Source organism: Anser brachyrhynchus (assembly GCF_964034855.1).
Source record: "Anser brachyrhynchus genome assembly, chromosome: 9".
In the NCBI taxonomy this organism is placed as follows: Eukaryota; Metazoa; Chordata; class Aves; order Anseriformes; family Anatidae; genus Anser; species Anser brachyrhynchus.
This window is the reverse complement of record NC_137703.1, coordinates 6,062,672-6,086,793: the sequence shown is the minus strand read 5'-3', so window position 1 is coordinate 6,086,793 and position 24,122 is coordinate 6,062,672. Positions and strand designations below refer to the sequence as shown.

At 39.5% G+C, this 24,122-nt stretch overlaps 1 protein-coding gene across 2 annotated transcripts in view; it reads right to left on the bottom strand.

The window, feature by feature from the left end:
- Nucleotides 1–24,122, bottom strand: part of NLGN1 (neuroligin 1) — a 375,670-nt gene that overhangs the window by 307,362 nt on the left and 44,186 nt on the right. The gene's annotated exons all lie outside the window — the stretch shown is intronic.

Here is a 24,122-nt window from a genome sequence, read left to right as displayed (position 1 = left end):
CCCAGGCGAGGCCTGAGGGTGCCCAAAAACTTTCTGGGCTTTCACACCCCTCACCTGAGAGCACATCCCGGAGGGGCGCAGGCCAGTCCCAGCCACGCCGGGCTATTTACGTCTCCAAGTCCCACTGAGGATCTATATCTAAATGTCCATGGCAGGAATGACAGCACACGGCAGCAGTTCATCCTGTGACATTTCTGTGTACTGGAATAATTCTGTCCTGGGCACATTTTTCACCTGGTAAGTATCAATAATTGTAATAGTCCATGATTAATTGTCAAAGTCCAGCATCCTTCGGTGCTCTGAAATTTAACTCTCTTGACTGCAGCTGAAAGCAAATGGCTTTCAGATAAAGGGGGGAAAGGCATAGTCTTTGCTGACAGAGCAATCCTATGCACATTGTTATGCTATTCTCAAGGGAACACTAAGGGAAAAAAAGGTTTCAAAACCAGAAAGAAAATGTGCATATGAATATCAGTCACTTGCCACCAGCTACAGACGGTGGCTACAACCTAAAACTATCACCAACAAGGGCAATACCAGGTGAGGTATTCTGCCATTCTTCATCTGCATAAGAGCCTGGAGTAAATCTATCTTCAGGGTGGAGCTTTTTGCACTGAAATGTAAGAAATAATGAGGACACAAAACGCATACACCCTTGTTTTCATTTGATGAGCCAGTGGAATCCAGCTGTCCAGTTCTCCTCTCGCTCCTTCAGGGCAGACCTATGAAGCCTCCCTAGGTTCCCCAAGCCATCGTGTGAACACCCCATCAGAGTGCTCCAAGAATCATATAAGGTTATTGCCCCCTACTAACGACGTGGAAAACTCCACCCATTTGTCCCTCTACCATAGCTTCTGGGGGGGACATAACTCCCATCCAATTTGCTACAACCCCACCTTTAGTAGTCAAGTCTCCCCCGACCCTAACCCATCTTAACTCGTGCAGAAGTGACACCAAGTTGTTGCTCAGCAGGTTAAGTTTTCCTTCAATTCCCTCTCACAGCAGTTTGTGTGTGATACCAGTTCACGCATGGCGTTACTTTTGCTCTGCCCATCCCCGGTGGTGGGGCCAATATAATTCACTTTCCCACCGCCTTTCACTCTACTCCACTTGTCCTGTTGAGTGCTTCTCCTCACTTCTTCCCCCCAGGGACCTCAGCAGCATAGCAGCTCACCTCACATCCCAAATATTGCTGGGGAAAGGGGAGAACGATATCGTGGGGGCAAGATTTGGCTTCAGGTCTAGGAAGGGGCTTAGGGCTGGACCGAGAATCCACGGAAAATGCACAGTCCAGTGTCCTGTAATACTCTAAAATTTAACTCTTTGCTCCATCCATTCTCTGCTTCTTTCTCTGTTTTGAGAACCTGAAGCCCTACATACAACCCTCATCCAAACACCTAACTTCAAAAAAAGAGCAAAACATACAATGAAACACTGAAAAGAAAAAAAGAAGCTACCAACCAGCAAAAGCAAGCTAAAATACATATCTGAAGTATATAAAGTACACATCTGAAGTATTACTGGTAAGATTTTTTTTTCTTTGACAGAAATTTCATGAGCTATTGAAACATACAACTTAGGATAGTATTATCTTTTTCTTTTAAATATAGATTTGTTCAGGATATATTTCCCAAGAAAAAAATATTAACCTTTTTAATAGGTAGAAAAGGTAGGGTTGTTTACATATATAACATTCTAATTACTCATTAATTTGCTTGTCTCAAGATAGCTCATTAAATTGTTTCTTGCAAGTAACTTCATTAAATATCTTCTTTGATTTCCTGAAACTTACTTAAGATTACTCACCTGTCCGTTTACATTCTCTGGATTGCCCCCAGTTGCCAAACCTTTAATGAAATTATAATGCCTGTCTATAAGCTGCTTTAGTCAGCCACAGCTGCTTAGTTATTGCTATTCATTTGGTTTAACCTTGCCAAGAACAGAGTCCCTTAAAGACTCAGTCCCTCCTCGTGCCGCAGCCATTTGAGACTCTTCACAAAGATACAGGGGACCGACAGTCCCTCCGTCACTTCAAGCACTCATCCTTGCCTGCTTTACTTAATGTTGTTCTTTAATAAAAACAACCACATTTAAAAATTGTGATGCTTTCCTTGTATCCAAAGAACTCGATCGCTCAGGAACGGCCAGGCTTTCATGTACCAAGAGTTAGGAAAACAAGATGCACGCAGTCTAAGTGTTTCAACTTCAAATCCCTTCACTCACCTCCAAAAAAGTCCCCGAGCCTGTTGTCACATCCCATCTGTCCTTACCGCTGCCGCCGTGCCTGACTTCAGCGGTCAGGGTCAGCGGTTCGCTTCCTCCCGGCCTGTGATGGGAATCGTACATTGTGTCATCTGGTGGGATTTGTATTCGGACATCATACAGGTTGTCCTCCGTGACATTCGCCTTTTATCATTAGCACCTTGTACTGGAATATTTAATTGGTTATGTTGTATCTCTGCACTGTAGATTCATTTTGCATCTACATTTAATTAACAGCCATGACCAAGAGTCTGATAGATGGCAAAGCATTCTGTGAAGTCGAATCCTCCTGGATTAAAAGCTTGCCTGGAAGGTGTCAGATGCCCATTCAGCCTCAACATTTCACTGGCAATTCCCTTCAGAGCAGTGAGCTCCTACAACACAGGGGAGGGCACGTGGGACGCGGGGGCAATACAAGACCTCCTCCTGCAGACTGACCTCTGAACGCTGCACTGCCTCGACCAGATGCATGGACAGGCACGGTCCGCCCATGGATGCTCTGACATTCAGAAGCTCAGGTTCTTTCAGGTGCTGGTGAAGGACTGATGCTGATACAGAAAGCCACTGCCAGTGCTCTTACTGGAACTTCATCAGTAGATTACAACATGTTACACTAGTGCGCTTGCCAGGGAATTCTGAATTAATTATAAAATCCATTTCCTTGTTTATATGGCTGTGAATACTTTTAGCCCAGAAGAGTTTTATGGCTCTGTCCCTTTCCAAAATTTCAGTTATTCTTTGAAGACAGCAGTGACCAAATATAGAAAAACATGGGGCTAGCCTATTTTTTTTAATTACAAAAAGCATTTATGAAAAGAGTTTTCTGTTTACACTATGTGAAAGCCAATCTATTGCTAGTTTTTTAATTAAATTAGCTTAAAGCTATAGCTGAAAAGGGTACTACGACAGCACACTACCTCTGACATGCTGAATTTTAAAGCATATGGGGATGTTCTCCAAAGAAGGTGGTACGCCACATCAGTTTACAGGCAGTTCGTGCTCTTTTTGACCCAGTAAGTAAAGGACAGAGAACTATTAGCCAGCTTCATCTCTAGTGTAATTAAATGGAAGTTAAAGGAACCTTATCAGAGAATTGTGATTGTTTCCTGATACCTGACCTGAGCAGAAAAATAAAAACGTAGGCTGGATTGTTAGCATTTGCAAGTAAAATAGTAAATTGTTTTCCTGCATGCATTTAATGAAGAACATCTTTTACTTTTCCACCAGCCACTTTCCATAAGCAGGGAAAGCTTCAAGTTTTTTGAATTAAGACTTGCTGAAACCTTGACACTCTCTCGGCACTGATAAAGCATTTTAGGTCCTTATTTAAATCAGTCAGTAATAAGATGATTGAGAAATATATCATTATTTTACTTCCAGTTTCTCTTGACTTGATTGGAGTCTGTTTGCCTCCAGTTACGATTGCACTGATAACTCAGTGACCGATATAATTAGCCTGGCTGTCATTATGGCTCCTGGCCAAGAGAGCCCGACGTTGCGAAGATATTTCTTAAAATTTCCGTTCAGATGCATCAGATAACACGATGCATTAATTAAAACCCATGCAGTCCCAGTTAATTCCTCACAACTGAAAAGAGATGCGGTTTGAAAACACTCCTAAAGAGCTGTAAACCACTGTCAACCTACAGTATGTGAGCCGCACCCAAAAGAAGGCGGCGAGGCCTTGGGTTTGGTTACGGGGCTGGCGGCCAGGGGCTTTACCAATGACCGTGCGGAGACCTTGGGCCAAGCTATTTTACCTTTCCTACTTCATCTCCATTTAACCCATTCTGATTTTTCAGTCGCCAGGACAGAGACCACCTCCTCACACAGAAGAGGAGGAGGAAGGAGGCTCGGAGGCGGGGAGGAGCGGGAGGCCTGCAGGCTGCTCTGGCGAGGAGCTGCCTGTGCAGGGCAGCCGGGCCCGGGCGCTGCCAGCCCTGCCAGCCCCAGCTGCTTGGCACCGACAGGCGCAGCCGTCGCAGGTGCAGCGGCGGCTCCGTGCTGCAGCGGCACTCACAGGGCCTCTGAGAGAGGCCAGGCGCCGGAGAGAGCCGTGTGGGGCCTGCTGCTTCTGCCGAGCAGTCGACGCCACGGGTTTGTGAAACGCTGCTATAATAAGCGTTAGGAAATAATGAGCCAACAGAAAAATACTCTGAAAGAGAAAGCTCCCTATATTCTGCAGGCATTAATCAGCCTCAGTAGTGATGAGGAACCCAGGAGATAGTATCAATATAAAAACACCACTGTACAAGCAGCAATACCTTCACCTGCTTATCTTAGCATGTTTTAAAGCTCATGATGTCTGGAGATCTGATTCACCATGCAATGACAAACCACACTGTCTTAAACAGACCTGTGCAGGCAAGAACATACAGATAATGCAAAGAGTTAAAAAAAATAAAAAATAAATTTGCCAAGAATTTCCAAGGCAGAGCGACCTAAAGAGGTCCTAACCTGAGGGACCTGAAGAAATGTCATCTTTACCAGATGACTGCAGGCCTTGGGGGGAACACATTAATCCTTTGAAAATAAAGTTACTCTTAAGAAAGTAAACTGAAGGCAGACCAAATCACTTGTGATTTCTGAAAATCTCATTGCAGTATAAACAAGCCATTATTTACAGCCCATTAATATTATTCCTGTAAAATCTAGTCTTTCTGGTGATTTAATAGCAGGCCAACAACAGCAAAAGTCTTCCTCCTAGCTGTGTGACGGGAGTGTACTGGATGATGCACTGCTGTGTCTCTGGCTGCACTTACAGACACCGGATCGTACCACATCTGCAGTATCTGGCTGCCAAACCCCACTAGAAAACTGGAGGGACAAACAGCACCACTACTCTGTGCACAATATTTGAGGATACCTCTGTATGGTACAAGAGAAAAAACAACCTCAGGAAGCCTTTGCTCGCATCCTTGTAGGCAGAGATACGGGGTTATCTTGCTGACTGCTCAGAACAGTGGTCTGCCCACATGAAAACCAGCAGATACTGAAGTTGTGAGAAAATGGAATTTATCCAAATGTTCCTTGTTGTTGTTGTTGTTCTACAAAAGGAAGATTTTGGTCTCTAAAATAATAATTCTGCAATGTTCAGGAACATTAGGTACATGCAGGAAAAGAAAGAAGAGAGAAAGGGAGAAAAAGAGAAAGAAGGAAAGACAAGGCAATAGAACAACTGTGGCGAGCCTATTATCTAATTGATGTCATAAGCCAGGTGAATATATTATCCTCTATACACTATGGTCATGTTACAATATGCACTCTACATGGAGTTTGAAATCTCGGTTGTCCTTTATACAAGGCCTGCTAGAAAGAACTGTAAGTGAAATCTGTACAAATATTTTATAACACCTGTCTGTGGCTAAACGGAATCCCACAACCAGAAAGACATGACTTTGAATTTTAATCTTCAAATTTCTAGAAGGTCTTGGTCGCAGAATACAATTTTTTTATTCCACATCTGGCATTTGCAGAAGTAAATGAACAGTGTCTCTGGCATTCAGAATAAGCACAATACAGCTTAATCTCTTTCTCTGTGGCAAACTTTGGCATTCTCTTGTTGTAGAAAGTGAGTGCGGTGGTTCTCTACAAACAGTTTTTCCACCAAGACTAAAGAATGCATTAGTTTTCTGTTTCTCAGACCTTTCACTTCCTTTCCTGCTCCAGACAAATAGGAGACTCAAAATTCCTATTATTTTTAATAATGATGCTATTTTATTTTTGCTGGTAAATACTATTCCAGGATTTCTCCTGCAGCTGAGAGAAAATCAGTGAAAGCCATTTGTGGTCTGTGCATCAGCCAGTAGAGGGTGCAGGCAGCGTGGCTGCATTTCCTGCATGCCCGAGCTGGCCGCTGATGTTGCTTCAGTTTGTTTCTAGTGTTGTACGACGGGTGTGATTCAATACTAATATGCACAAATTGCACGCATCTCAGCTTCTCGTTTTCTTTGTTCACAACTGTTTTCAGAGTTTACAATGCTGTAGGGATTGTGTTGCATACATGCAGCTCAGAGACTTGGCAAGAAATCATACGATGGCAAATGTAAGAAGTATCTGTAAGGTTTTTTTCATAATCAGAGGAGTATAAAAGGTGTATTTTCAATCAGTAGAAAAGTTTGTTTCTGCTATATTTTCAGGTTTTAATCAGGCTTCAGCCAAATAAATTTCCACTTAAATAATCCAAAACATTTCCCCAATACTAGGAATATTATCTTTTCAAAATGATGTCAATTAAAGAGGGGCAAAGAGGTGCTGGCTTGCAAGGTCAATGTTGCAGTTGCCCTTATTAATGGGGGAATTATCTGAAGGCAGTATTTTCCTCTTTCCACAACTGTCTATGGGTTAAACAGCCCTGGCTGATCGGACAGTGTGATGGACACTACTGCTGCGCAATCAGTTGCACAACAGTCGACAGCTGGTTTTTTGTAAATATTTTGCTGTAAGGCTAGCATGGATGTGAATAAGACTGTGTCTGTATAAGCATCTGAATATATCTGCGACAGTCCAGTGTTGCATATCTGTAATTCTACTTAGCTTGCAGTGCCCGGTCTACCCAGCTGTCTCGGTGTCTCTGAAGGCCAAAAGGAAACGCTGGGATTTAGGTGGGGTTTAGGTTGTGTGAACCTAAGCCCAGTGTTTCAAGCAGCCTAAATCTCCGTTAGATTGAGTTCAGCACCTAGAGAATAAATGAAAATGTGAAGCTGTGCTTGATAACGCTGAATCGTAAAGGTGAGCAATTATCAAAGAACGAGCACAATGTAATAATCACAGGATACACAGCACGAAAGGTTTTGTGACAGGTGAAAATGAACATTTTTACACGGGATGGAACTCAACTTTGAGTCTAAAATGAAGGATATACTTTTACTTTTGAGGAACTGTTTATTGATCTAAAGACCAAAACAATGTTGCTTGTCTCATTAGCAGGTGCTATACAAATGATATCCTCTTTCTGCATTATCTGAGGTTCAGTTGTGAGATCCCATTCAAAGACTAGACAAGATAAGGCACCTTGCCTTAGCATACTATCTGACAAGACAACTTCTCAGAGTGATTTAGGAAAATATGATGGTAAATTTTAAAAGTCAATAATCTCTGCCTAGCACAGGTAAAATCAGTGTTGTCCACTCCTTTCCAACAGAGTACCCACAATGGAAACAACTATCCACATCTCAAATGAAATATCTCAAATCTCAGTACCCGCCCCTGCAGCCATCTGGTTCATCAAAGTATGAAACAAGCTGAGGAGAGCTCATGTTCAATGATGCTCTGAGGGAAAATGACTGTCTGGCATCAGCACTGGAAGTAGGATGTGGCTGACTGATGATTTAGGATTGTTTTTTGAAAATACTGGGTAAATTGAGTAATTTGAACCAATCATCGAATATAGCGTGCAAAACAACATTCTTCTACCCTGCAGTCTCCCTTCTGGGAAATCTGGAGTGGTGGTGAGTATATTTATCAAGAAAATAATGACCCCAAACAGACTCCTTGAAGCCTAAGATTTTTTTTATAAGAGGAATCTGGGGAACTAATTAGGAGGAAATAGCTCCTCAATGTCCTGAGCAAACTTCCACTGAGAAAATAAACAATTTACTGACTCACACAACTACAGACATGAGTTTTTACAAACCCAGAGCACAGAAGGGCATGCAGAGGCAAAATCTGATAACGAAGAACCCATATATATCCAAGGATTCACACCTGCTGTGATTATTCTGATTTTTATCTTTGGATGACAAAACTAACTGTGTTATACCAAAGAGGTGCACACTATTGTATTTTATTCAGTAGGAGTATATAGGGTGTGGAGTTCTGGCTGTGGACATTTGCTGACTGTCAGACAACAAGTGTGCTAGAACTGGCTTTGAAAACACTTAGCCTAAAAATACTCCATCTTTCCGATGTTCTCTCCAGAAGAGAAGGCCAAGTATTTTGGTTAACAAAAGAATAAAGCCACGAGAACGGAAAACAGGAGTGCATATGTTTGAAAGGTACAGGAGGTACCCGGGAGCAATGCAGAGAGTACCACCAGGAGGTGTGACAAGTAAGGGGAGCACATCAATATTTAGCCTAAGCACCAGCAGAAGTGCCCTGTCAGTGTGATGTGCGGAATTATCACAAGGGAAGTAACTATAGCTCTTTGCTGACAGCCATCGCTTTTCAACCTTTCAGGTCAGCAACTGCGTATCTATACCAAACATTTTCATTAGCCTTTTCATTTTATGACGAACATAAGAAATAAATATATAATTGATAGGCAGCAATAAGCCACTGATGTAGAAAACATAGCTACTGTGGCAGAATGCAAAACCAAATAGCTTATTGTTTTCATTACTGAATGTCTAAAGTTGGAGTCCCATTCTCTTAGGATTCTGAGGATATTTCTTATGGTCCACAGAGAGAGAAATAAAGCTTTGCAATAATAATAATAAAGGCTGAACACGCCGGCACCATATCAAGTAATACATATATTCACTCCCATACAGTATCGTTTCTCAATAGTTCAGTTCCCTTGTGCTTTTAACATGCTCTCCTTAAAAGACTTGTCAAGACAAATTGTCTTCCAAGTAAAAGAGGCAATTCCTTAATATAACTTGATAATCAGCATTTCCTAGAGAAGAATATTAAATTCCAGCTGCTGGACCCCTCTCTATTCCATCCCTATAGTCTTCATTTCTCTTTCTCCTGCTGATGTCCCAACATATCTTGTCTACCTGATGTCCATACTGTTTAGGCAGCCAAAAGTTGTGGGTAGGACATACTCTATAGTTTGCATTTTATATTTTCTGGATCTTGTACAAGAAGCATCCAAATAATTTCATACTGGACATCTGTATCTATGACACTTTATCAGAATTGTTATTCTTACATTTGTATGGATAGAACCAGTATATTTTGAAAAATTTCTATAATGCATTAAGGAAACAAAGTTACTAAGTAACTACTGGACACAGAAAACTAACAGAAAAAAAAATAGATATATTCTAGGTTATATCACTTGCCTTAACAGATGATATTGTGAACTGAAAAGGATTTTATCTTATACTGGTCAGCACAAGTTATGGCTGCAATTAAACTATATTGGGCACAGTGCTCAGCATATGATGCCTTGATGGATTAAGATAATGATGTGAAATGGGGCAAACAATGCTAAGATTATTTGTATCATGTCCTGTGTGTGTTTGGGTCCTCTGAAAAAATTGTGGGTGAAAATTGTTTAGGAACAAATCTATCAGATGTTGTTCGTCACATCAATGTTAGCATAAATTGCATCTGATTTATAAAAGAATTTTGCTAGAAGGAATATTTAGAGAGTTCATTCTGGCTAGATATCATGCAAACGAAGATTTATATATTTTAATGTTTAGATCATTGTTTCTTGGGGAAACATGATTGCATACAATTTCCAATTTCATCCTCATTTTTGGGCAGTTCTCAGAAAAAGACATCCAAACCAGCAATCATTTATCTTTGATTTAAGCACAATTTGATGCCTACTTAATATACACACAAAATAATTCAAGACAGCGCAAAACACACATTTGAGAGGTTTCCAAATGACACCAGTGCATATTAATATTTTGACATTTACAGGCATAAATTCAGGGGTGGCTCTCATGCTAGATGACTTGAAAAAGTCTTTGTAATAATAGAAGTATAAAAATTATTCATTTGTTCAGTGTTTTAGTTGCATATGCTGCATGTGTTATTTCCTGCAGTGCTTACAGGATCACGTTAGTCAGAGATTCTGCTACTTATTTACCCATACAACACCATTACTACCCTTGAAATGCCAAAAAAATGCTGATTTGCAGGGTTTTGCTACAGAACAGATTGTAATGATTATAACAGTCTATGGAAATTCTTTTTAAAATATGACTGACATAACTATGCCCTAGAGAGCAATGGTTAAATAACAATATACATATATAATGTCATTATTATATTGATTTATATAGATGTAATGTTACCTAGACTATATGTGAAAGAAAAAAAATTAAATGACAACTGTTAATATAAGGAAAAACTAGTCATGCAACTTATGCAATCAAGACAAATTTTTAAACCAATGTTAAACAACATATATATATTATTCTTTCTCAGATCTGTATTTTGAAACATCCCAGAAGCAAGCATTTGATAAATAAAAGAGCAAATCCACTCCCAGATCAAACTTCTTGCTTTTCACAGCAGGTTTGACTTGACTCGGCCAGAAAAAAAGATTTCTTCAAACAAAGCCTTCTAAATACAATTTCTTTTCCCCCCAAACCCGTCAGCTCATTATTAGTTCTTCAGGAAACTGCGGGCCATTTGCAGTGAATGGTAGGTTAAAGAAACACCTGAACTTCATTGTTACTGAATGAGGATTCAAACTTAACTTAGTCTACACTGGAGATTTTTGAAGCTAGGTAGCTCTACCAGCTGCACAAAAAGGCTGCAACACACTCCTTTGTTTCAGCAATGCACTCCTATACCATGAGCTGGTATACACAGATGTTGCTATATTTGTAATAAAATTCTTGAGGACATAAAAGCCCACATAAAATCAGGTTAAAGGCTTTCTAACCAATCATTATTGCAATCAACATACATTTCTCACACCATTTTTTTGACTTAAACAAAATTGAGGCCAGAGGACAGCTGGAGGCTTATGGTTCCTACTGAAAGAAACCTGTCTACTGAAACAAGATAATCTTTTCTATTTATTTTTGTCCTTTTAAACATCCAGATCATATTTCCATTGATTCATAGCCTAAATCTCTCTTTTAGCTCTGTAGTGATGGAATGGGCCAGACAGAAAATATACTTTTGCTCAGATTATGTCCCAATGTCTTTACGGATTCTTTAACCCATCTACAACGTAGCTCTTTAAAGATGATACTTGGTTAGAATGGATAGAAAACAAAAATATTAAGGGAGCATTAATGGGGGACATAAATCCTTACCCTCATTCAGATTTAATATTTGACTGCTCCAATGATATCATTCTGTAAGGCATGTGAAATGGGATGAGGGCAGAAGGATGGTAACCTCAGAGGAAGTTAAAAGCTGGATTTTTCTGCACTCCATTTTTATGGAAAATGAAAATATTTTAGAGCTTGTATAATAAACTTGAACTTCATTTTCTACTGTATGTTTTATGAACAAAATACAGTTTTATGTGCTGTATCATATTCTTAAATAGAAAAAAAAAATCTTCAGACCAGGCAACATACTGAAAATAAGACACCAGCTTCATTTGAGAAAGCCAGTGGCCTCAACACAATAAAATCTAGTACAGATTGAAACAGGCAAATAAAGTGAAACTTTTCAGCTAAATAATACATTAGTTCAAACATGCCAAACAGAGCAAAGTGTTTACAGTCTTGGGACTCTATATGTTAATACATAGGCAGCTGGGATATGCAAAGCATTGAATTGAACATGCTAGCCCACAAGAAAACAGAAAAAAAAACAAGACAGTGAGGAAGGGCAGTGAATGCTTGTTCCTGGCAGTTTGGTGGTAGAATTAAACTATTTCTAAGCTAACAACTAAAAATATGGATGCATCAGAAAGGAGGGAACTGCTAATGTGAACAGGAAGAAAGCCACAAAATAACTACTATACCTTACAACAGCAATCTGAAAAATACTGCCCAGTATCTGAATTCAGTCCTGAGTTCAGAAATCATACATAGCTACCCTTCCACAACATTTCCCAGGCATGGAGGTAACATGCATTTGGCAACCGAAGATGCCTCACTGACTGCACCAAATATGTTGGTTGAGCAAAGGAAATGCACCTGTTTCAATGAAATAGGAAGTGTTACCAAGATAGAATGAGTATTCCCTTTCTACAGGACTTAAATCCACCAAACAAGGCAGCATGGCTGATGATACATCCATATTAGGGCATATAAATGCCCCAGGACAGGTTCTACTCAGCACCGGCAGGACTTCATTTCAGTGGTCACACATCTGAAAAAGACAGCTGATGTTCTCTTTTGGAAGCTGCCATGTGCCATTGACAGCTGAAATGATTTGCAGGAGCCATCAGAAACTTCAGCCTGTGTGTGCTTCTCAAAGTATCTCAGAACTATCCTTCTAAAGTAACCCAAGTCAAAACAATCCATGCACCCAACTCAAAAGAGCCTATCAGTAACAAGACCTTCCTTTCCACTAACAGCCAAAACATTACCACTCCCAGTCCAATAATGTCTGCAAATTAAAACATCCAGCAACATTTAAAAACTTGATATCAAGTGGAGACTTGATAGGGATTCCCATCAAGTCTTCCTAGCTAGGTAAAGAGAAGGCCTTCTCAGGAAATTTGATTGATGATGTATTCCTCACGTGTAGCAGGGCTTCATATTGTGTCCTAATGTATTACTTCGGTACATCATTTATATGTTTCTGCTACAGCATCAGTCATCACTAATAGCCTAAGACCTTTCTCGTCTTTCACACAGCATTCATCAGAGCTGGCTCCTCTCTTTGTCCCTTTCTGACCAAGGTACCGATAGTCATCTAAATTAATTATCATCAAAACATGACAGCTACCATGTTAGCCATTGAAAAGTTTAGATTTCTGAAAGCAGAATTCCATTACTTGTCTTTGGTTTCAGATTTCTGGGGACCTGTACAGTGCTGCTTCCAAATTGCTGAGGTCCTCTCACCTCTCAAGCCATGTTTCTGGTGTTGCAAGCAGCTGCTCTGAAACTCCACCACTGTAATTGACTTGCAGAAACCTCTTCCTTTTAACCCAAATTGCAAGAAAACTCCATGCACATAGCTGTCATTGCTTTGCTTTGGAGAAGTGTAAATGGCTTGCACCACTAGTAACAGGAGGGAAATGGAGGGGCCTAGATAAGCTCTCTGCTTCTCGCTTCCCGAGCACGAAGACCAGGTGTGCCTTTCCAGGCATGCTTTAGCACCTTCCATAGGATGTCTGCCTAGAAGATGCCAGAATAAATTTTCTTTTCCCTCTTCTAAACCTTTCTCTGCTATAGGTTTCATCATAAAAAGTTGACAAGCTCTTTTTGACTGGAATAGTATGAAATTGGACTGAGAGCTTGCTAGTTCTCAGTTCAGTCTTTTTGATACTTCCCAAAGAAGGACACAGCTATTCTTCAGCAATACTTGCCAAGCAGGATGTACTCTGTATTACCAGTGTCTGTCCTATTGCTTCAGTCCAAAGAGTAATGCCACCATTCTGGTATAATTGACATAATACTGGATAGCCGATCAGTATAAATCACAATGTCCTAATGAAGGATAAAAAGAAAAGGAACATTTATGTGCACACATAATTCACAGCACATTTATATTGGCATTTTTCGAGAGCTGAAAAGGTATATAGATAGAGGGTGAGACAGGACAAGTGAAATAAAGAGCTGTGTGATATACTCACAGGGAATCTGTTCTGAGTGCAGACAAACTTCTGAAAACTTTTAAAGGTCACGGATACTCAAGTTTACACTGAAAACTTGTTTTGTTTTGTTTTCACTCTTACTCATCATAATAAATATGTTATCCCCCTTTGTGATTTCATGCCATGTTCAAGCAAGTTATTAACTTTCTTAGGTTCAGTGTTACTATTCAGGAACCGTGTATATTTATGATACAATGATATACTACTGTAGTCATTAATAATAATTTACTTCAGGTTTCAATTAGCATGACTGCTGACATGAAATACGGTGAAGAACATATAGCAAAATAATTATACTGATAATAGCAACAACAACAGATGTAACCACCCATACAGTACATGGAAGCTGCATCTACTTTAGAAGAACTTGCTGTTTTTCAGTGGGATTCACTCAGTATGACGGGAAACCTCCTATGAGCATGTGAAATTTGAAATCTACAGAATCTTTTATTTCCATGTAATTTTTATTTCGGTCCTGCTGTGCCATTTTGAAGGCTTTGTTGTCACTAATATTCCAGATCATTTTCAATAATTGGGACCCTTAATTTTACCATCTCCTGAAAGGTCATTAAGTCATCAGTCTCACTCTGACTCTCCTGGGAGTCCCATGGAGGGGAGCCTTACCAACTGACAATTTGGGCATAAGTGTTAAATAATGTAGGGAAATACAAACACTGTGTTCACCGGAAGAGGATTGGTGCCACTGAGTCACTGCAAAATATGGCATGCTTCTTCAAAGCGAAGGTTGCAGCATGCCACCTTTCTTTTTGAAGGAACTTTAGCAGCAGGTATGCTGACCCTGCTGTTAACCCACCCCTGGCAGTCTCAGGCAGCCTTTCATTTCTCTGGGAAAGGTGAACGGAACAGGCACATCTTCACAAACCCTTACATGCAATGAGTCTGGCTGCTTGACCTTCATGCTTTTCAAAGATAGGGAACCTCCACATCAGTAATGACAGCCACAGAAAAATGCCATACAGCAGCTAATGCTTTTTTTCAGGCTTCAAACGTTGTACTTTTAGGTTTTGTTGCCTTTTTTTTTTTTTCCTGGTAGGATAACAGGATTGCTCATACTTATTACTGGCAAAAGATGAGCAGGTTAATGACAAGACTGTAATATGAAGCTCCATTTAAAGTCAGACTAACCCTAGCAGCAAGTACTGGTATCTCCTAAAAACTTAGATGAGTCTGCCAAAATAGTTACATACGTAGCAACAGCCGAAAGTAAATCCAAGTCTATGGTCCTAAAGAGTAAGTGTAATCACTATTTTATCTCCATTTAAGTGATACATTAGGACAGGAGGAACACCGCTGTGTTCCTAGCTGCATAAACAGATATTTAACAGTGGTAGCATTTTATGCAAACTACCTATTAAGCTACTAGGAAAGTGCCAAAAAATGTAGCAAAGTAATTAAATAATGGACAAGGCCTGAATTTTATCATAAGCTTTCCAAACCACAAAAAGCAATGCCAGAAGATAGTATAAATTTACTATTGTTTGAAATTCTTTGGTACTGTGGATTCTTGAAGTTCTGTACTCTGATCTACTCTTTATTACTCATCCACAAAACATCTAGTGATTTCTATTACAAGTCCCATCCATTACAGTATTAAACTTAAATTCAATATACACTGCAAGGTCGTGATCCCACTGGTGATGAAAATCTGTGTCTGGTACAGCCGGCTTCATTTAAGGCTTAGATCTCCTGACCTACTGAAAAAATGAGACTCACAAGAGGCATGCTCAGATGTCAGAAAGAGTAGACTTGGCATCAGAATGAAAAGTTTACCTAGTATCTCCAAACAGTTTAATTGCATGCCAGACTCTATTTATGAAGTCCTTCTGATGTTAGTGTTCTGGAAGAAACCCCCTCTGGTTATCCGATGTCAAAGTTGAAATTAGTCCTTCAGATCAAATAACAACAACAAATAAATATTTAAGCCAAGCTGCATGTGCATTATACCTGCCGCTGGCAACAGTAAGCCTGTAATCTTTGGAATCTCTTCAATTTTACTCAATATTTGCCAAGTTAAGTTGTACTTTATACTCTGTAGTACTTCACTGGCAAATGTAATAACTCGAATAATGCTATTGTGCGAAAAGTAAATTGCACAGTCTGGGCTGAATATATACTAAGGATGAGGCCAGAGTGGCATAGCCCAACAGGTGACATTACTAAATTATAGGGAACCTGTCTTAAGACTTCAAAAACAGTTACCTACTTATATTGAAAAAACACTTGATTCCTTAAACACGTTCACATCTTTATCTCACTCCTCTTTGCTTTATTATTTTCCTTCCTTCCTTCCATCTATTTTTTTTTAGAATCTGAAAGAGTTATTGTTTCATCTCAGAAGCAGTGTGATACTTTAAATTGTTTACATTTTACTTCTGGAGCCATAAGCTAGGATTTGTCACACAAACAATGTGAGGTACTTTATGTATTCTTGATGTATTGGGTTAATTAATACTAATTTTACCAATCCAACTATCTCACCATCCTTGTCTCTTAACACATACTGTCTGGACAAGGACTTCAATGAGATAACAAATCTAGACTAGTTGCATCATCCATCAGAAGGCAGAAAATTACACAAAAACTGTCTAGTTATTGCCTAGCAACAGCATAGCATTGCCTTAGTATTCTGATTTGCTAAGGCAGCTTTCTTTCAGAGCAACAAGGCAGAAGAAGAAATGCAGCATGCTCTGGGTGCAGAAGGACATCCTCCCAGTTCTACGCCCTACAGTCAGAACAGGTTGGCTGTGTTTAACACAGATCCTGAAGGTTTTCTCTCTGTATCTCTGGGCTAAATTCTTGCTGAACTCGGGATGGGAATACCTGTGGATAAATAATATGAATTCTTTATGTTGTTTTCCTCTCCTGACTGCACAAGAAGATGACCTTTCTTACTTGTTCTCTTACAACCAGAATTCTCCTGATGGAGGTATTGGAGTGAGCTAAAAAGCTGACCATTCCCAATTCCTGCCATCTCCAAAACTCATGAGATTGATGCAAGTCAGTTGTAATTTCATGTTTAGTGACATCTCTACTGCGTTAGCTACATATTGTTCCTCTCCCCAGTATGAAGAATTACTTTAAAGTCAGACTTCTGCAGCAAGGTATCTGCTCATGAATGGTTATCAGGAATGAGGGTTTCTATTATGGTCTAATAAGCTAGAAAAGGCAAAAAAAGAATTAAGCTTTGAGCAAGGATGCTGTGATTTGTAAGCCACCCTGGGAATGTAAGGACACTCCTGATCCACTGTTGGTTACATTGTTCTTGCTGTGAAAACGCTGGTAGAGGCCACTCCATAGATTAAAACAGTGAGTGCACAGGAAAGGGTGGAAGACACATTCTATAAATGAAGACTAAAGATAAGCATTTTCAAACACTTAGGGACTATATGTGACACTCCCATTGTTAGGGATGGGAGCTGTGCCAAAATGGTTATACGCAAAGGGAAGAGACAGTTTGGAACACTTAAATGGAAATATTTTGTACAAAACGTGTAATTAAACTGTGAAACGCTCTTTCTTTGTAAAATACAAAGTCTAATAGCTTAGGAGGATGTACAAAATACATAGATATTGTAGACATAAGGACACATGTAATGTCTCATACCCAATTACTCTAAAACAGTGTATTAGTCTATACTGATAGCACAGAAAAATGCATCTTACTGTTTGAGATATGGTGCTATCAACCACTGGTGTATATATTATAACTGCTCCATAGAAGTGCACGTCCAAAATTGGCAAAACAAAAAAGAAAGGAGACAGCCCATTTTCAAATGCTCCAGGGAAAGGCATAAAACTGGTCTAGATATGCAAAGCTAAGCCTTATGTTCCCATTAAAAAGATGCGTTTTCCAAAGAAAGACAAGGAAATTAAGTAAAGGACATACTGAGTTAATTCACAGCTCGTAGATGGAATCCTTGATCTACTGAGGGTAAACTGATTAATTCATTGGCTACCTCAGCCATTAATGAGAAAAAGTATATGACTTGCAGCTGGTTTAAATGGTTTAAAGCTGAGATACTATCATAGAAAGGACCAGGTGGTGAGCATTGAATATGCTTTCTAGTCCACAGATAAAGGTGGGTGGGATAAAAATAACAAAAATCCCCTGGCGATAACTTGCAACAATTGTTTGGCAGCACAGAATTTTTTGAAGAAGCTAGAAAAAAACACAAAGTATAGAAAGGTAGGGAGAGTTTGATTTCTCTTTACAGAAAGAACACAAAGCTTGCCCTTCTCGCATACCAACAGTGGCATAGTGACACCTCATTATTTTGGAAGTCGCTACTACAAACAGCTCTACCAAACAATAAGCTACTGATGTACCTGCTTCTCCTTTTGCCTTTGTCTCTGAAAAAAAAAATACACTGTGAAGCTTAGTATATAGTTATTAATGCTTTTTTTTCATATACTGAAATACTGAAATATTCATTTTCATGGGAAAAGAAAAAACTCTCAAAATAGCATACCTGAAGAAAGTAACAGCACTAGAAACCATCAAACTACAGTAACACAAACTTTCACTGAGAAAAAATAGTAGGTCTGTCTCAAAAAGCGACAGAGCTGTTAAAGTTCCTCTGCAAAGGCGTCAAAACTGTTAATTTAGCAGTAGCTTCAAATCCTAAGAGGTTGTGTTTTCAAATTTTTATTATATTTCATAAAGTTGGTTAAAATTACCTTTCCTTGGAATCTGCACCTGATCTTTTAGAAGAGTAAGAAGAGTAAACAACATTACAACAGTCTCTTTAGAGATTTCAGGTACAAGTCTTCCCCAAACGTATTCAGTGACATGTCATGAGAGTGCAGCAGACTCAGGCTCAGACAGCAGACAAACCCAGATTATTGGTGACATCAATGTAAATTTTATATTCCTCTGCTGAAAGGCATTACCTTGGCTATAAAAATTTCAGTAAGATCCTCCAGAACCTCAGTGGCACAAACAAAGGAAGTTCCAAATGTGTGAAAGAAAGGCCAGTGTTGTCATACAAGTTGTGCTTTTTGTTTGCTGGAATGTATTTAAAATTATCTGCTTTACAGCTAAACTCGGTCTGATTCTGAGAGCAAGGAGCAGATCTGTATCTTGCATAGCCGACATCTGCGGCAAATTTTTACAAAATGTTTCTCTCACATCAGATTAGGAAATTTCCACACTTTCTTTACACCAACAAAAAACTTCTACTTTAGACGAAAGATGGTAGCTAATCTGATCCCAATGCATGTAAATTGTCCTACTATGAGAGAACTCCAAATTCAATACGAGTACATCTATTTGCTTATGTTATACCATGGCTTATTATTTATAGTTACCAGGCTTTAAAATTATCCAGCATTGCCTCAGGTGACTTTATCACAATTTCAGCAATAGCTCACATGCAGCAAATATTCTTTCATGATTTAAAACAGCAGGAGACCCTAATGTGCAACCCACTTTATTTTGTTTCCTTGAATAAAAATGAACTGTTGAGAAGAGATAGGATTTCCTTGAAGATTCTTGTGGATTCAGAAAGCAAGACATGTATGCCTATCCAAAATATTCACTAGGTTGTGTCAAGAAAAAAAAAAAAGTGTAAAAATAAACGGACTTTTCAAAAGGTAGTTTTTGAAGAAGCGAGTTTAAGAAAATTGATGTGAATTAAAACAAGTCCAGATAATCAAGTGTAGTAAAGGAAGGATATTACCAGCTATGCTTGTTCCAATAAAACATCTACAGGATGTGTCACTGATGAGAACAGAAGCCAGCGTGCAGAAGAAAGGATGAGGAAAACAGTATCAAGGATAAAATGACAGCGTTAAAAGGTAGAAAGAATCTAGAATACAGGAGGATTATGTAAATTATAACAAGAGCCTGAGGCAATCAAAAATACTTGAGAAAGCCAAATTGAAAAATGAGCATCAAATAGTGCAAAGCATCGCAACTAATACCAAAAGATATATTAAGCATAATTATACACAAAGCAACTGACAGGAGAAAAAGGTGATGGAGTGTAAAGGAACAGGAAGGCTATACAGCAATTATTCCTGTACCTATCTTTAAAACTGAAGAGGGCAGACATTTGCCTAAGACACAACACACAGAAGCGATGGTGAGGATTTAAAAGAAAAGGTGATAATACCCAAACTGTCAATTAACTGGATTGTTGTTCTTAAGACCAATAAGAGACCAGCACTGAACAACGCTCATCTAAAAGTACTACATGAAGCAAGCATAGAAATTGAAGAAGGTGTAATGAAAATTTATATTTAGTACCGTCATTTCAAGAAACTGGCATGGGGCCAAGCAGACACACAGCAAGAAATTACCAGTCAGTTCATTTCCCATTAGTTGTCGAGCAAGTCTTAGACAACTATTAAAAGGATCACACTGGGGCTGGGGAGGAGGGGAGCAGGAAAATTCAGAGCATAATCAAGGACAGCTAATATTGTTTCAGGTCATGCCTCAGTAACTCAGATTTCATTGAGCTTATTACTGCCTAGCCTGGCAAAGGGGTGCAGTAAATGTCAAAGATGTTAGTTATTTAGATTGTCAGAAAACGTTTGACAAAGCTCCACATCTAGGAGGAACTTATCAATGTTATAAACCAACAGACAATAAGCTCTAATGTGTCAGCAAGTTCTAAAATTTGGTTATTAAACATGCAGCAGCACTGCAGAGTTCAAGGTGTTAGAAACCAACACAAGAGCAGACAAAGAAAAATGAACACTAGACCCAGAGTGACTAAAAGAAAGGTTACAGATCTTTCATGCAGATATGCTTCATGGAGTGGAGAGCTCTTCTGCCAAGTCACCCTCCAGCACAATTTAGATACAGGGTAATTAGATCTGTATCATCTTGACAAGCGGATCCAATTAGTTAGAACCAGGATGCAGAGGTGAGAAGAGGACAGTAGGGAGCACGGTGGTCCTGGAAGGAACCAGGGGAGGAACTTAGGCTGAGGCTTCCACTGTCCCTGCATTATCAGCACCGCCCCAGGCCTGCACCGACCACGGGCCCATACGCTCCTGCCTTGCAGCACAATGCAGGCAGGAGCCCCTCCTTATGGTGGGATAACAGCTTTTGTCTATTCTGGAGGAATGTCATTTTTAGACTCTCCTAAATGAGGACTGTTTGCACCTTTGTGTGCTGTTAATGCCTGTTGGCTCCCTATCCCTTTTCTCTGTGTGGTTGCAGTGTATTTTCATGCTAGTCATCCAAGAAAAGGACTTCATCCAGTTACCAAGCAGAAAACCTATTTTGCTCTTCATAAAAAAACAGCAAGTTTTATTCCTTATTCCCCCACACATTCTTTGCAGCTGCGATTGTGAAGGTGTGGGGCAAGGGAGCACGAGCGCCAGCGCGTGAGTCACGCTGCCACACAGAAAGGGATGGCAGCAGCGGGAGAAAAGAAGTCACGCGCTCTCTCCCTGTGCCCTCCATCACCTCTGCACAGTGAGCAACAACCTGACATTTGACAGCCCTTTCGGCTCTTGCACATCCTCCCTGCCCTCTTGCACAAATGCTGCACAAGGCGAGTGCCCAGCCGAGCTGCCAGGCATCCCACATGGGGTCGGAGAGGGAGGTGATGCGCTGCATGTGAGCCAGCCGGCGGTGAGATGAAGAGCGAAATGAAGAGGAGGAGGAGGGAGGTGTGCTGTGTTGGACACAGTTGGGAGAGCCCAGCACCCAAAGGAGCTGGCAAGGAGAACGCCCTCCAGAGAAGTTAAACAGAGAATGAGGGGAAAAAATAATAATAAAAGTCTTGGCTTCCACAGGACTGCGCATCTATTTAAAACTATGTTTCTGCTTAAACCATATATTGGATCCTTAATTCATGCTAAAGGAATTGCAGCATTCCTCTGCTTCATGCAGGAAGGTGAGGGATTATTGCAGTTAATCATTCGGTTTTTGGTCTTCACTCAGCAATTTCTGATGCTCGTTTTAGGCAAGGACTGGACACCACTGAGTAAAATGGCATATGGCTTGCCTATGTACAGGTTGTAACTGGTAATATCTATACATATAAGCAGCTAATATTTATATGAGCTGATGTACATGATCCCCCTCACAGATAATGACTCAATATGACCACCAGTCACACTGGAATAGTGGAGAAATTACTCTGCTCGGAAGGACAGAACTGAAGAAAACTGACAGCTATAACTGGAGCAGGCCCTGGGACTACTTTATTATTTTAGAAACTGTCCTTGTGGAATGAATGGCAAAATATGTGTCAAAGAATTGCAGAACAAGAAGCTAAATTCCAAGGAAGTCTTGAATACTTCCCTGCCAACAAAGTTGGGAAATGAATGACAGCAACATTTGAAGGAATTAGGATGGCCAAATCTTCAGCTGGTTCCCATTAACGGAGCACCCTTGAGTTTCATAAAGTAAAGCAGTTTACAGAAGCCAAGCCCTGAGTCTTTAAGCCTGATTTGATGAGAGGTTTTCCTAAACTGTGCTCAACTGCTAAGAAACAATGTTGTGTAATTTGTAATGAATCAAGCCTACACTCTCTTAAGGTCTTCAGATATTTTTTATTTTTCCTGAAAGGGCAAGTAAATAACTCAAATCCCCTGACAGGTTTATTGGAGAAAGAAATGGTAGTAGTTTGCATCATAAAACATTTTTTTCTTGGAAACTAGTCGAGAACTATAGGAGAGTATTTAAAGTCATTTCTTTGGCTGAATTAAATAGAGAGAAAAATTATGTTGATTTATACATGGACAGGTTTGTTCCACTCCATTTTATTTAAAAATAAAACCAAGTGAAAAGGGGAATTAATAAAACAGTGGCAAAACAGAACAACCCCCTACCACAACACTTTGCAAATTCCAAGACTCGCCTTTCCAAGATGTACTCTTTTATCGCCAAAGTGCCGTGTAAAGGACTACAGTAATAAAGTGATTTCACTGGAATGATCTGGTTTACAGAAGAATTCTTAAGCTTTTCTTTGCCTTTTCAAAGAATATATGAAAGCAAATTAGGAATTAGCTGCTAGGTTTAAAATAGCTGAGTGTGTTGAGAAAAATGCAGATGTGTAATCCTGCGAATGTACGATAATTTAACATAAATAATTCTTGAATTAATTAAAGGATTTACATGTTTGTGTTATGTTCTTTCTTCTGGCTTTTCTTTTTGAAAGCATGACTCAGAACGATCATCCTACATATATCTGGAACACGTAGCTGTACGCGTGGTTAATGCACACAGCAATTTATAGGTAAAATTTCAGATGTTTTGGGGCCTTCTCAAGTCTCAGGGTCCAATACACTTTGTTTTACATAGACATCATGGCTCTACAGTCTGGCCAGCACCCTTACAGTGAAGTATTGGGCAGATTAGAAAAATCTATTAATTAGCACAGGTCTTTAATTGGCCAGAGATGATCTTAAGAAATAAGAGGTATTTCTCTTCTCACTTTGAGCAGAACATATAGATTCAGAGGTACTAGAATTCCTTGCCAAATTGTGTGTGTGTCAGAGAGGAAGGGAGAAGAAAAGATGGATATATTTTTTAATGTTCATAAGATCTGGATGTAATTTTTGACTGTAGAACAAAAGCTGTGCCTCATTCAGCAAGATGACAAAAGGTTATTTGGCACCTGGCATCAAATACACTTCTTGCAAGAACCTGGCATGAAAACCAAAACGATAATGAGTAAAATGCCAACGTCTGTGCAATAAAAGCATTGATGCTGAATGTTAAACAATCATAAACAGAATACTAAACCTTCTAAGAACATTATTTCTCTTTTGTGAATGCAGAAATTAGGCAAAGTTAAGCTTACAGCTTACTCTGATATTAAGAAAAAAAAAAAGGAAAAAAAAAACACAAAGCTAATGTCCCAAGCTCTTTACCATTAACTTTAATGTCCTAGAACATCAGGTAAACAGTAGGAAACACATACTGCTACTTGTTCATGAATCATATGGAATAGAATGACATCAGTCCTGTTAATGGACGCTGTTCTCTGCCAAATCTATGGTTTTAAATTTAATTATAGTTGAGCTTCATCAATCATTCAGCAAAAGAACATGGTGAAGACTCCAAGCTTAGCCCTTAATCAACAGACATTTGCCTCATACTCACCTAATACACTTGCCCATAGAAATCATTTGGTAGGGAGAATAAAATTGTGGTCCTTGATGCTTTATGATTAATAGTTTCATTAGAAGAATTTAGTTCTTGTCCTGTAGATAGCTCCTCACCACAAATACAGATATCAAACACATTTAGGCTCAGACCCAAGAGTTCTCCAGTTTTCCAGATGCTTTACTCTATTGCTGCCAAACCATGTCTCCTTGAGACAGTCACTTATGCTATGTTTCCTCATCTGTAGAAAAAGAGAGTGCTATTGTTCTGTATCTGTCATGGAATTGCACTGATCAACCTTTACAACACGTTCGGCAAATTAAGCATCACTGAGGTGAACGGGAAAAGTTCCGT